We start from the raw sequence: 11,873 nt of genomic DNA, 5'->3' as shown, positions 1-11,873 counted from the left end.
AGTGAAGCCCAGTGACTCCCTATTGCCTCTAGGAACAAAGATAAAGTACTCTATTTGGCATTCAAAGCCCTTCACAAACTTTCCAATCTTCTTACATCTTATTCTCCAACATGTACTCTTCCATCCAGGGTCACTGGTCTCTTTGCTCTTTATCTCTTGACTCTCAGCATTTTCCGTGCCTATCCTTCATGCCTGGAATGCTCTCCTTCCTCAACTCTGCTTACTGGCTTCTTAATCACATTTTCTACAGAAAGCCTTTCCCAATTCCTCTCAATTCTAGTGCCTTCCCCCTCTTATTTCCTACTTACCCTGTAATAGTTTGTTTATACGTATTTGCTTTTGCTTGGTGTCTCCCCCAAAAGATCGTAAATTCCTTGAGGGCAGGGACTATCTTTTGACTCTATTGTATCCTCAGGACTTAGCAGGGTGCCTGGCACATAGTAGGTGCTTAATAAATGTTTACCAATTGATTGACTGACCCATATGCCCACCAGAACTCTCTGCTGCCTCAACTTGTGGTCCTTGGTGTTTAGAGTGAGAGAACTTCCAGCTGGCACCTGCCACTGAGCCATCACAGAACACCAGAAGATAAAAACCCCAGTCAACTGGTTCCTCCCCTATCCCATAGCTAATAAATTCGCACTTCCTACTCCCTTAATCCCTTTGCTTCAGCATAGCTGTTGGAACCAGTCAAAAACCCCTTTTCTGCTATCTCTCCCCAAGCTCTCATCTCATCCACCTCAGCCCTGAACTTCTATAGGACCTCTACCCTCGTGGCTCATTGTGCCCCCAGAAATCTCTGCTGTATCCTTAACAAACTCATGTTCTTTATCTCCTGGTGCTCATGGAAACCTGGCTCTCTTCGAAAATCACCCAATCATCCTTTGAAGTTTCCTCTACATCACCATATATACCTTTTTGTAATTGTAATGTGCCAGTCTAAGGTCATTCTCCCTTCTTTTGCAGAAAACTGTATTTCCGCTCTTAACTGATTTCACTTTTCTACCTCCTATGTATTCTGTGTGCTAAAGAAATTACATATTAGGTAGGGGCACTAATGTGAAAATAGTCTTCTAATAGAGTATAAGAACTGTTGTAACAACTCAATCGTTGTTGACTCATTTCAGTCATGTATGACTTTCTGTGACACCATCTGAAGTTTTCTTGGCAAAGATACTGGAGTGTATCTTTGAAGTTTGCCATTTCTTTCTCCAGCTCATTTTACAGATGAGGAAACTGAGGTAAACAGGGTTAAGTGACTTGCCCAGGGTAAGTGTCTGAGGCCAGATTTGAACTCAGGAAAATGAATCTTCCTGATTCCAAAATCAGTGCTCTATCCACTGCACCACCTAGCTTTTCATAGCTGCCTCAATTGTGAAGGGTTTTAAAAATCATAATCTATCCTAAAGGCAATGGAGATCCTCTCAAGTTTCTTGAGCAAGGGAGTGATATAAGCAGGTTTTCACCTTACAAATATCCATTTGATAATTACATGGAAGATACAAGATGAATGAAGACAACTGAATTTGGGATGACCAATTCCTCCCCGGCTTCCTTCAAGTCTCAGCAAGAAGCCTTTCTGTGATCCCTCTTGTGCTAGCGCCTTCCTTTTGAAATTATCTCCATTTAATCCTGTATATATCTTGTTTGTACACAGTTGTTTGCATGTTGCCTTCTTCATTCATTTGTGAACAGTTTGAGGGTAGGAAATGTTTATTGCCTCTCTTTGTCTCCCTAGCATTTAGTACGGTGCCTGGCACATAGTTGGTATTGTTGACTTATCTTGACTAATTAGGAGACTATTAAAATAGTCCAGGGAAAAGATGATTAGGGGAACGACAAGACTTGTCAAGTAGCTGGTTGAGGGTGAGGGTGGGGATGGTGAGTAAGGGTGAAGAGATAAAGATGACTCCTAGCACCCTTGAGGTGGCAAACTTGAGAAACTGGAAGAATGGTGGGACCCTTGACAGAGACAGGGAAATCAGGAGAGTCAGGACAAGGTTTAGGGGGAAAGACAATGAATTCTATTTTGGATATTTTGAGTTTCAGATATCTATGGGATATCCAGATGGAGATAAGGCAATTGGTTAAGTGGCACTGAAGTTCAGGGTTGATATTCGACTTAGACAAATAGATCTGAATTCAATCCTTGTCTTTGATATTTCCTAGCTATTGGACTCTGGGTGTATCTTTTAGGTTATCCAAGCCTCATGTTCTAGGACTGTAAGATGATAAGTTATAGGTGGGCTGCGATCTACATTGGTGAAAGGAGTACCCAGGAGAGCCTGTGAGGTATGCTCCAAGTTCTACTACTCTTGTTTTAATGCCTCTGAAGATGATGCTCATGGTGAGACCAGAGGATCCTGGCATCCACTCTAACTGATCCCTGGAAAATGAGAGGTTATAACCATGTTAAAAGAAGACAGTTTCTTTTTCCTGACACCTGAGAGCAACTGAAAAATTTCAAGAGGAGAACAGAGTAACTTACTGAGAGAAATGGCATCTCCACCATGGCACAACACAGGGAAGAAGGAGACTGGCAGGGACCCTAGGAGACCAGTGGCTGAAACTCCCACCCCTGGGGCTGCCAAATGTGAGGAAGGCTGAACTGTGCAGAAGCCACCCGGATGTAAAAGAGACCGGAGCTGTCTGTATTTGCTCAAAAACAGCTTTGGTGACCCTCCCTCTCTCTCCTCATTCCTCCTGGGTCTCTCCTGGGGAGACCGGGTATCCATTACAGAGCTTATCTCTGTTTCTTTTAAGTTTATGCTTTTCCATTACTGTTCACCTAGTCTCTAAAGCCTGTAATAACATAAAACTGTGGTAAACCCCAAAGCCTTTTGGGGTATAAGGTGTGGGATAGAAGGTGCTTAGATTAGCTTAAAAAAACCAAAACTGCCTGCTCTCTCCTTGGTGCAGCGAGGTCCCTCTTTTCCAAAGCATCCCTTCCACTGTCCCCAGGGGCATGGTTTTCACTTTCATTCAGGCTCAGATAGGGCTGGTGAGTCTACCCCACAGAACAAAGAGAGTCAAACTGCCCTTGGCTAACTGCCTAAGAGGAAAGTATCCTCCCACTTTCCAGGTTTACTTAATAGTGCTTTAACTAGCTTGCACCAAGGTCTTGGTTTATGTGGTTTGTTACTTTGCTTGGAAAGTTTATAAAAGATATTTGAAATCAACATAAATAAAATATTATCTCATTTAGCTTCTGAGTCCCCAGTCGGTGTGGGAAAGAGGGGCCAAGGGAGTTGGCACTGTCTGCATTCACTGACAATTTGGACAGGTCTGTCCTTTTCTCCACTACTGAAGCAGTCCAACAAGAGAAGCTATGATTCATCCCTTTATGCAGTGAGCAAGTTGAAAATCAGACAGAAGTTACAAACGTAACTTCAAAGAATAAAAATAAGCTTCAGAATCAACTTCTTTGCCCTCAGACTGGGGAGAAGAGAGAGAGAGAAATACTTCGCTGTCTAGATGAGCTAAGGAGCGGAGCCAGGCTTGGCACTGATTGGACGTGCCTTTGTCCCAGCCTCAGGATGTTCCACGGGGAGAAGGTAGGGGAAAGGGTCTGGCCATGGTGGAATCCAGGTTCTCTTAAACACCAGCTGGGTGGCTGCCGCCCCCTTCCCTAACCTGTCTTCTCAGCCTCCATTCCACATCCTACATTCAAGAATTGCTTCTCTGTGTCTCCTCCCAGCGCTGCGTGCTGATGCTCACGTTATCTCTCATTCTCTTCTAGGCAGAGAAGAAAGCAAAACTGGCTCTTTAAGGCACAATCCGCCTTTCATTCATAGTCCTTGGCAAGACAGAAGATTTTGTTCTGGCCAGCGGAACTTTACCCCAGGTACATTTCTTTGTGTCAGAGAGGTTGCCAGAATTTATAGACACACACACGCACACGCGCACACACACACACATGCACGCACGCACATATAGTCTGAATGCACTTTATTTGCTCAAAGGTAGCTGAAACATAAGGCAGCTCTGTGGTGCAGTGGATAGAGGGCCAGTCCTCGAATCAGGAAGACTTATCTCCTGAGTCCAAATCTGGCCTCAGACATTTACTAGCTGTGTGACCCAGGGCAAGTCACTTAACCCTGTTTGCCTCAGTTTCCTCATTTGGAAAATGAGCTGAAAAAGGAAAATGGTGGAGGAAGGAAAAGAGATACTCCAGTATCTCTGCAAGAAAATCCCAAATGGGGTCACAAAGAGTTGAACATGACTGAAATAACTCAATAACAACAAAAGCTTCTCAAGTAGATTGGTTCCACATTGTCTATTGGTTCCACGTTGTCTACAGTACCTAGCATAGTTCCAAGGCACAGAATGAGTCCTCAATAAATATCTACTAGATGCATCAAGATAACTAAGGCTTATCTAATAAAAAGAAATGCTGCCAGGCCAACCTTCTTGATCGTCTAGGTTTGTCTATGAGATTAGGTTGGAAATAAATATCATCCATGTTGAGTAGCAGTCCAGCTAGACAAATAGTGCATGATATTTCTGCCCTTTTACTTCCTAAACTAATGAAACATCCTCAAAGGCTGGTAAATTGTCTTTGGGACTGGTGAGAGGGTGCAAAAGCAGTCCAGATGATTTGGGTGTGGGAATACCATCATATTTTCCATTATCAGAGGCAGCTATGTAATGTAGTAGATAGAATGCTCTCCTCTCCCTCTTTTCTCCTCTGAGTCAGGAAGATTTGAGTTCCTATCCAACCTCAAATACTTCCTCACTCTGTGACGCTGGGCAAGTCATTTACCTTCTCTTAGTTTGTTTCCTCAGCTGTAAAATGGGAATAATCACAGCACCCACCTCCAAGGGTTGTCATGAGGATCAAATGAGATACGTACAAAGCACTTTGCAAATCTTGAAGTCCATAAGTACTAACTAATATTATTACCATTGCTAGTGTCTAGGAGAAATCAGGTCTAGCACACTCAATAAATCACGGACAGTGTTGTTGAAGATGCCGCTGCTGAGGTCGTGTTTGCAGATACAGAGATTTTCCGTGGTACCGTGAAAAATGACTTCCATGGGTCTTAGGTAACACATGACATCTTTTTTGCCATTTGACTTCAAAATTCTAAAGTCAAACCTGAAAATGAAGCAAGCTGCTGAGGAATGTTTCTGGCTATCGCAAGTGGGGGCAGGGAAGGGGATGGAAAGGATAAAAGTTGTTCTAACATGAAGAGGAAAACAAAGTCTCCATTCTCCTCATTACAACAGGCAGATGAAACTCAACCAGAGCAAGGGCTAAAACACTGGAGGAGAGAGAGAGAGAAAAAAAAGCCACAGCTCTCTGTGTTTATGGTTATGTAGGGCTGCGCCTAGAAAAGGAATTTGTTTCTAAGTCCAGGAAGCTTTCAGTACAGGCCAAGATTTTCCTTAAACTAGAAAAGCCTGAATTGGGGAAGGGGGGGAAGGGGGATATGCAAGGGAAATGTCAGTTCATTCTCAAATATTTCGCTAAAAGAGTCTAGAACTTCAGCAAAGTATGGAACAGATCTATGGAATTTGCTCCTCCTCTGCCTCCCCACAGCCCTCTCCCCAGGCAATTAATTTATCTCCAGAGAATACACTATAGGCAAGCATCAAGCTCTCCATCTTCTTGTCGGCTTCTCCTCAACTTTGCTTCTATTGAATAAGTATTTGCTGAGTGCTAAGTGGGTAGAAAGGGTACAGCACATAGTAGGATACACAAATAATAACACCAACAGCTAACATTTATATAACACCTACTACGTGTTGAGCACTTAACAGAAATTTCACTTGATCCCCACAATAAGCCTGAGAAGTAGGTGCAATTATTGTCCCCATTTTACCATTGGGGAAGCTGAGACAAATAGTGATTAAGTGACTTGCCCAAGGTGACACGGATGGTAAGTGTCTGAGGCATAGTCCCTACCCTCAAAGAGATTATAACCTCATAAGGTGATTAAGATGCATAAGCAGGCAAGTATGACATAAAATAGAATATAGGTACACAGCAGAGATATTAATGAAGAGCTGTAGGAGATCAGAGGAAGGAAGATTTGTTTCCAGTTTGGAAGAGGTAGAGTGAGATGGGATCAGGGAAGGCTTCATGGAAAAGGTAGCATTTGACTTGGGTCCTGAAGGATGGTTAGGATTCCCACTAGAGGAATCCAGAAGGGAAGCATATTACAGGCAACAGGGAGGGGTGATATTTGGAGAAGAATTGGAACTTTGTTATCCAGACGGTGAGAGAAGACTGACCACTATTAGGTGAAATAAAAATTTTAAAAATTAATCCTTTCTGTTTTCAGAAGGTTGGCTTTGAAAAGAAAACTCATAAACAAAGCATGAGACACAAGTTGATTCAATTTTGTTGCTGTGTGTGTGTGAGAGAGAGAGACAGAGAAACAGAGAGACAGAAAGTTACAGAGAGAGTCAGAGAGAAAGAGAGACAGGCAGACAGACAGAGAGACAGAGAGAAGCAGAGAGAGAGAGAGAGAGAGAGAGAGAGAGAGAGAGAGAGAGAGAGAGAGAGAGAGAGAGAGAGAGAGAGAGAGAGAGAGAGAGAGAATTCACTGAGATATAGAACTTAATCCTGGGACTTGTACATGTTTTCTTTCTTTGAAAGTATTTTACTGATACCTTTTTTTTTTTTTTTGCCTCCTGGCAATGATCTTCCCACTGATCCCTGCTTCAGTAGAACCCTCCCTTCTAATAACAATATAAAGTTCAGCAAAACAAACTCATTGGCCGTGTCTGTCCCCTTCTATACCTGTAAGCTCACCCACGCCAAGAGACAGAAGGAGTGCTTGACTATCTGTCTTCTGAAGTCCCCATTAGTCCTTGCACCAGCCAAGTTTCTGAAAGCTGGACCACTGGCCCATCTCCAGATCTGTATTTGGTTTATCTGATTTGCAGTGTGATTATTTAGTTCCTCCAGAAGTCTTGCTTTGATGCCTCATTGTGGAATGGAAATAACCCTAGGTTCTGAAAAGCTAATATGTGTATGCTGCTCTAGCATGCCCAATAACCTTGTTTAGTGTTCACTAAGCAAATCATTCAAAGCTGCATAGTTTTTGTGTTTGTTTAATGACACAAGGGAGAGACTATCATTTGAGGACCAGCTGGCTAAGGCGGCACAGAATAGGGCAGCTTGGTGGCGCAGTGGATAGAGTACTGGGCTTGGAAGTAAGAAGAATCATCTTCACCAGTTCAAATCCAGCCTAATTAATAGCTCTGTGACCTTGGGCAAGCCACTTAACACTGACTGCCTCAGTTTCCTCATCTGTAAAATAAACTGGAGAAGGAAGTAGCAAACCACTCCAGTATCTTTGCCAAGAAAATGCCAAATGGGGTCATAAAGAGTCAAATGTGACTGAAAATGACCAAACAGCAACAATTAGCTAAGGTAGAAGAGGCACATCACTAGAAGTTTGGCCACCAGGGGATAATTTTTTTTTTTTTATCTCATGGAACTATTGATCAAAAGCTGTTAACTAGTAATCTGTATCCTCAGAGGATACACCCATTAGGAGGCAATCATGAATCCTCTGAAACATAATAATAACAATTTATTGTTGTTCAGTCATTCAGTTATGTCTATGAGATTTTCTTGGCAAAGATACTGGAGTGGATTGATATTTCCTTTTCCAGTGCATCCCCACTTTACAGATGAGAGACTAAAGCAAATAAAAGTTGTCACTTGCCCAGAAACACACAGCTAGCAAGTGTCTGAGGACAGATTGAAGCTCAGATCTTCCTGACTCCAGGCCTCATGATCTATCCACTGCACCACCTAGCTGCCTCAATAATAATGTTGTTATTGTGTTCAATTGTTTCAGTTGAGCGCCACTCTTATAATAATAATAGTTAGCATTGATAGAGTGTTTTAAGATTTGCAAAGTGCTTCACGTATATATCATTTCATTTGATCCTCAGAACAATCCTGTGAGGTATCTCCATTTTACAAATGAGGAAACTGAAACAGGTTAAGTGACTTGCCCTGGATCACACAGATAATAAGCATCAGAAGCAGAATTCAAACTCAGGTCTTTATGTCTCAAGGTCTCAGGTCTCAAGTCCAGCTTTCTATTCACTGCACCACTTGTATGCTTCTATTGAAGTAAATGGTTTGACTTTACCTTTCTTTTTTCTTTCAGTAAGAGAGGTGTTCATTTCACTGATTTCAGTAACGTTTGGGAATCTCCAGTGTGGAAACTTTCTCTACAAATACAGATTAGTTGCTTCTCTGTAATTCATAGTAGAGGAAGGTGCTATCTCAGGAGTCAGAGGACCTGGCTGGGCTCAAATCCTCCTTTTGATATTAATTTATCCTCCATAAATCTCAGTTTCTTCATCTGTAAAATGGATGTACCAGATGACCTTTGAGTTCCCTTCCAGCTCTAAATCGATGATCCTATTATACTACTGAGTTTCTAGGGCACTGAGAGGTTAAGAGATTTTTCATGATCACAAGATCAGCATGTGTCAGAGTTAGGATTTGAACTCAGGTCTTCCTGACTGCAAGGCTGACTCTATATACACTACAGTGACCTGCCTCTCAGTTTTACAGATATTTTATTCATGAACGGATTCTGAGTGACATGAGCAGAGCCAGGAGAATATTGTACACAATAACAGCAACACTGTGCAATGATCAACTGTGATGATTGAGTTAGCCCTTCTCAGCACTGGAATGATCCAAGACAATTCCAAAAGGCTCATGAAATGCTAGTCACATGCAGATAAAGAACTATGAAGTATGAATGCAGATCAAAGCATACTATTTTTCACTTATTTTGCTTTTTGTTTTTTGTGGTTTTCCCCTTTTGTTCTGTTCTTCTTTCACAATATGACTAATGTGGAAATATGTTTAACATGATTGCACATGTACAGCCTATATCAGAATGCTTGTCATCTTTGGGAGGGGAGGGAGAAAATATTTGGAACCCAAAATCTTATAAAAAATGAATGTTGAAAACTATCTTTAATGTAAGTGGAAAAAATAAAATCTGTTTTTATTAAAAACAGTATTTTATGAATGCTTGGTGAGGAAAAGGTTGATATAAAAATAACATAAAATCCAAAGCCCTCTAAGAAGGGAGAGAGAGAATACTAACAACTGGGAAAACCAGGGAAGGCTTTGTAGAAGAAATGGCATCTGAACTTAAAGGAAGATCAGTATTCTGAAAGGTGGAGTTGAGGAGGGTCTGCATTACTGGCACAGAGAATAGTCTGATTGAATGGGAAGTAGCAAATAGAATGGTATGTTTGAGCTGGAATGTAGAATGCAGGAGGGTGAGTAATGCCTAGGAAGGTATTTTACATGTGTTATCTCATTTAATCCTCACAACAACCCTGGGAGGTAGGTGCTATTATTATCCCCATTTTACAGATGAGGAAACTGAGGCAAATAGTGGTTAAGGGACTCTCCTTGGGTCACACTGCTAGTAAATGTCTTAGGTCAGGATTGAACTCAGGTCTTCTTAACTCTAGGTCCAGAACTATCTATTGAAATACCTAACTTAAATCTTGCCTGGATATGTTGTAGAAATGTAATTAAAAAGCATTGGACAACTAATTACATACCAGACTGGGGGGACAGCAAGGGAAAGAGATGAATCTAGGATGACACCAAGGTTACAAACCTGGATCACTGGGAAGATAGCACATCCTGATAGAAATAAGGAGCTTTGGAGAAGGGCTCAGTTTAACGTGGGGGTGGGCAGGGAATCAATGGTTTTTTCAGTTTAAGGAAAGTTGAGGATTATTTTTAAAATCTCTTTGTTCCCATCAATTGAGGAGCTACTACATAAATTGTGGTATATTAATTTAATGGAATATTAATGTTCCATAAGAAATGATGAGGATAAAGAATTCAGGGAAGTATAGGAAGACTATACAAACTGATGAAGAAATGCAGAACCAGAAAAAAATATGCAAAATGACTAAACAATGAAAAGTGGAAAGATCAAGTCAAATCAACAAATATTCATTAAGCACTTACTATGTGCCAGGTATTGAGCTAATCACTGAGGATTTGAAATGCAAACAAAAATGACTGGTCTGGGCACTTTCTTAAAATGGAAACTCCCGGAAGAATTTATCAGTGGGAGCAGCAAGTCCCAGAGTGGAGGGAGAAGGCAACTGAAGTCACAGCAGCAAAATCTAAAGACTGGAGAATGGCCCAAGTGGAACATTATATGATTATGATGACCAAGTTTGGCCCCCTAGAGAAATATTGTTAAAAATGTATTTCTTTCCCTTCTTTGTTGTATATAGAATATTGCATAAACTATCAGATGTGGTTGATTTGCTTGAACTTTTAAATATATATATACATATATACACACTTATATATGTATATATATACATATATATATTTAAACAATAGATATCTCTCTGATGGGGGTAAAAGGAAGTATATATTCAGAAATGGAAGTCTTGTAAAAAAAATGAAAGATGTCCATATTTTTTTTTCAAATCCTTAATTGTTAAAACAAAGAAAAAACCTAACAATTTAATGTTCATGAGATTAGAGGCACTCCATATGTATTTAGCACTAATATTCCCTGTATTCCAGGGATCATTTCGCCAGAGGACATTGACATTAAAGCATTTGGATAGTGGAACCATAAACTCATAACTTTGCTTGAAAGGGGAGAGGTATTTAATAAGAATCATCAACCAAATAGTATCAAGGACATTTCTAGTTCAATAGTGAACATTAGACCTATCAAAATGACTTATATTATGTTGATATCATAATACTTAACATTAAGCATAAAGATAAGAGATATACAAATATTTCTCAAAAAAAGATGGCAATGGACTACCTCTCCTGGGTCAAGTTGGGTCTACCTTGATGTGATGTTGCATGAACTTTTCACCTCCTAGGGGATAGAGAGTTAGAGTAGAAAAGGGGGAAGGAAAGAGACAGAGACAGAGAAAGAAACAGAGAGACAGAGAGAAACAGAGACAGATACAGATAGAGATTTTAAGTTGCTTAAATAAGGAGAGCATTGCTTGTACCTAAATGTTGCCCACAAAGAAGGTAAAGAGTTATCTGGTTCCTTGACCCTCTGTCTTCTAGGAAAGAGGACAAAACACTGCCTATAATTTTGGCTTGGTCTTCTCTCCATTGATTCCAAGGAAGAGAAGAAGAGGGAAATACCAAAAGAAAAAAAAAGATCTTGCTCCTCTGCCTAGCAAAAAGGGAAAAGGAGACAAAGCAAAAACCACATTCTTTGGTTATCTACATCTAGCACAGGAAGAGGAAGAGCTGGAAAGACCTGGAAAAAGGCATCTAGCATATCCATCTTCCCTCCACTTTCTGGAAACATCTAGACCACAGTTGAATATGATAGGAATAGATGGAGGGATTATGGTCTGAGTTGGGCTGGAGGCTCTATGTTGAGGATGTCTGTGTCTACCCAAGGATCAGATACCCAGACTTTAATCTATATTTTTCTGTAGATTGTTTAAAAACGGAGCCAGGGTCTAACCCAGCTATAGTAAAACTTGGTCTTTCTCTCCTGGGCATGACTTCAATACTTGAAGGATAAGCAGTTTTGTCCTTCATGTGTGACACAGATCACAACCTCTCTGTGGTTTTAGTAGATGGCCTGGAGGAGTTTCTGTGGCTAAAAAATTTACCACCTTGCAACCAAAGAGGTGAAGCACCCCTGCAAACTTAGCTAGATTGGTCCTCTGGTATTGGGCATAAAGCCTGTCCCTGGGACCATACTCAAAGTCTCCCTAGCACTCTGGCAGCTAAGCCTTCAAGAATGCTATGCTAAGGAATTAGGGTGCAGCCTTAGCAACAGAATGCTAGGCATTAGGGAGAAGGACAAGGACGGGACCTAGGATTTCACTGGTGTAGGAAACTTCCTCTCCCA

At 41.0% G+C, this 11,873-nt stretch overlaps 1 long non-coding RNA gene across 2 annotated transcripts in view; it reads left to right on the top strand.

The window, feature by feature from the left end:
- Positions 1-2,976: 2,976 nt before the first annotated feature.
- The window catches only part of LOC140511418 (uncharacterized), a 45,147-nt gene continuing 36,250 nt past the window's right edge, over positions 2,977-11,873 (top strand). Inside the window, exons 1-2 of one of the 2 annotated variants that reach the window (XR_011969545.1) lie at positions 2,977-3,554; positions 3,740-3,844. This is a non-coding gene — a long non-coding RNA (uncharacterized lncRNA). The remainder of the gene's footprint in view (positions 3,555-3,739; positions 3,845-11,873) is intronic. The other variant, XR_011969546.1, reaches the window with a different exon arrangement.

Source organism: Notamacropus eugenii, chromosome 6 (genome assembly GCF_028372415.1).
Source record: "Notamacropus eugenii isolate mMacEug1 chromosome 6, mMacEug1.pri_v2, whole genome shotgun sequence".
Classification (NCBI taxonomy): Eukaryota; Metazoa; Chordata; class Mammalia; order Diprotodontia; family Macropodidae; genus Notamacropus; species Notamacropus eugenii.
Note: the sequence above shows the minus strand (reverse complement) of the source record. Positions and strands in the feature narration are given on the sequence as shown.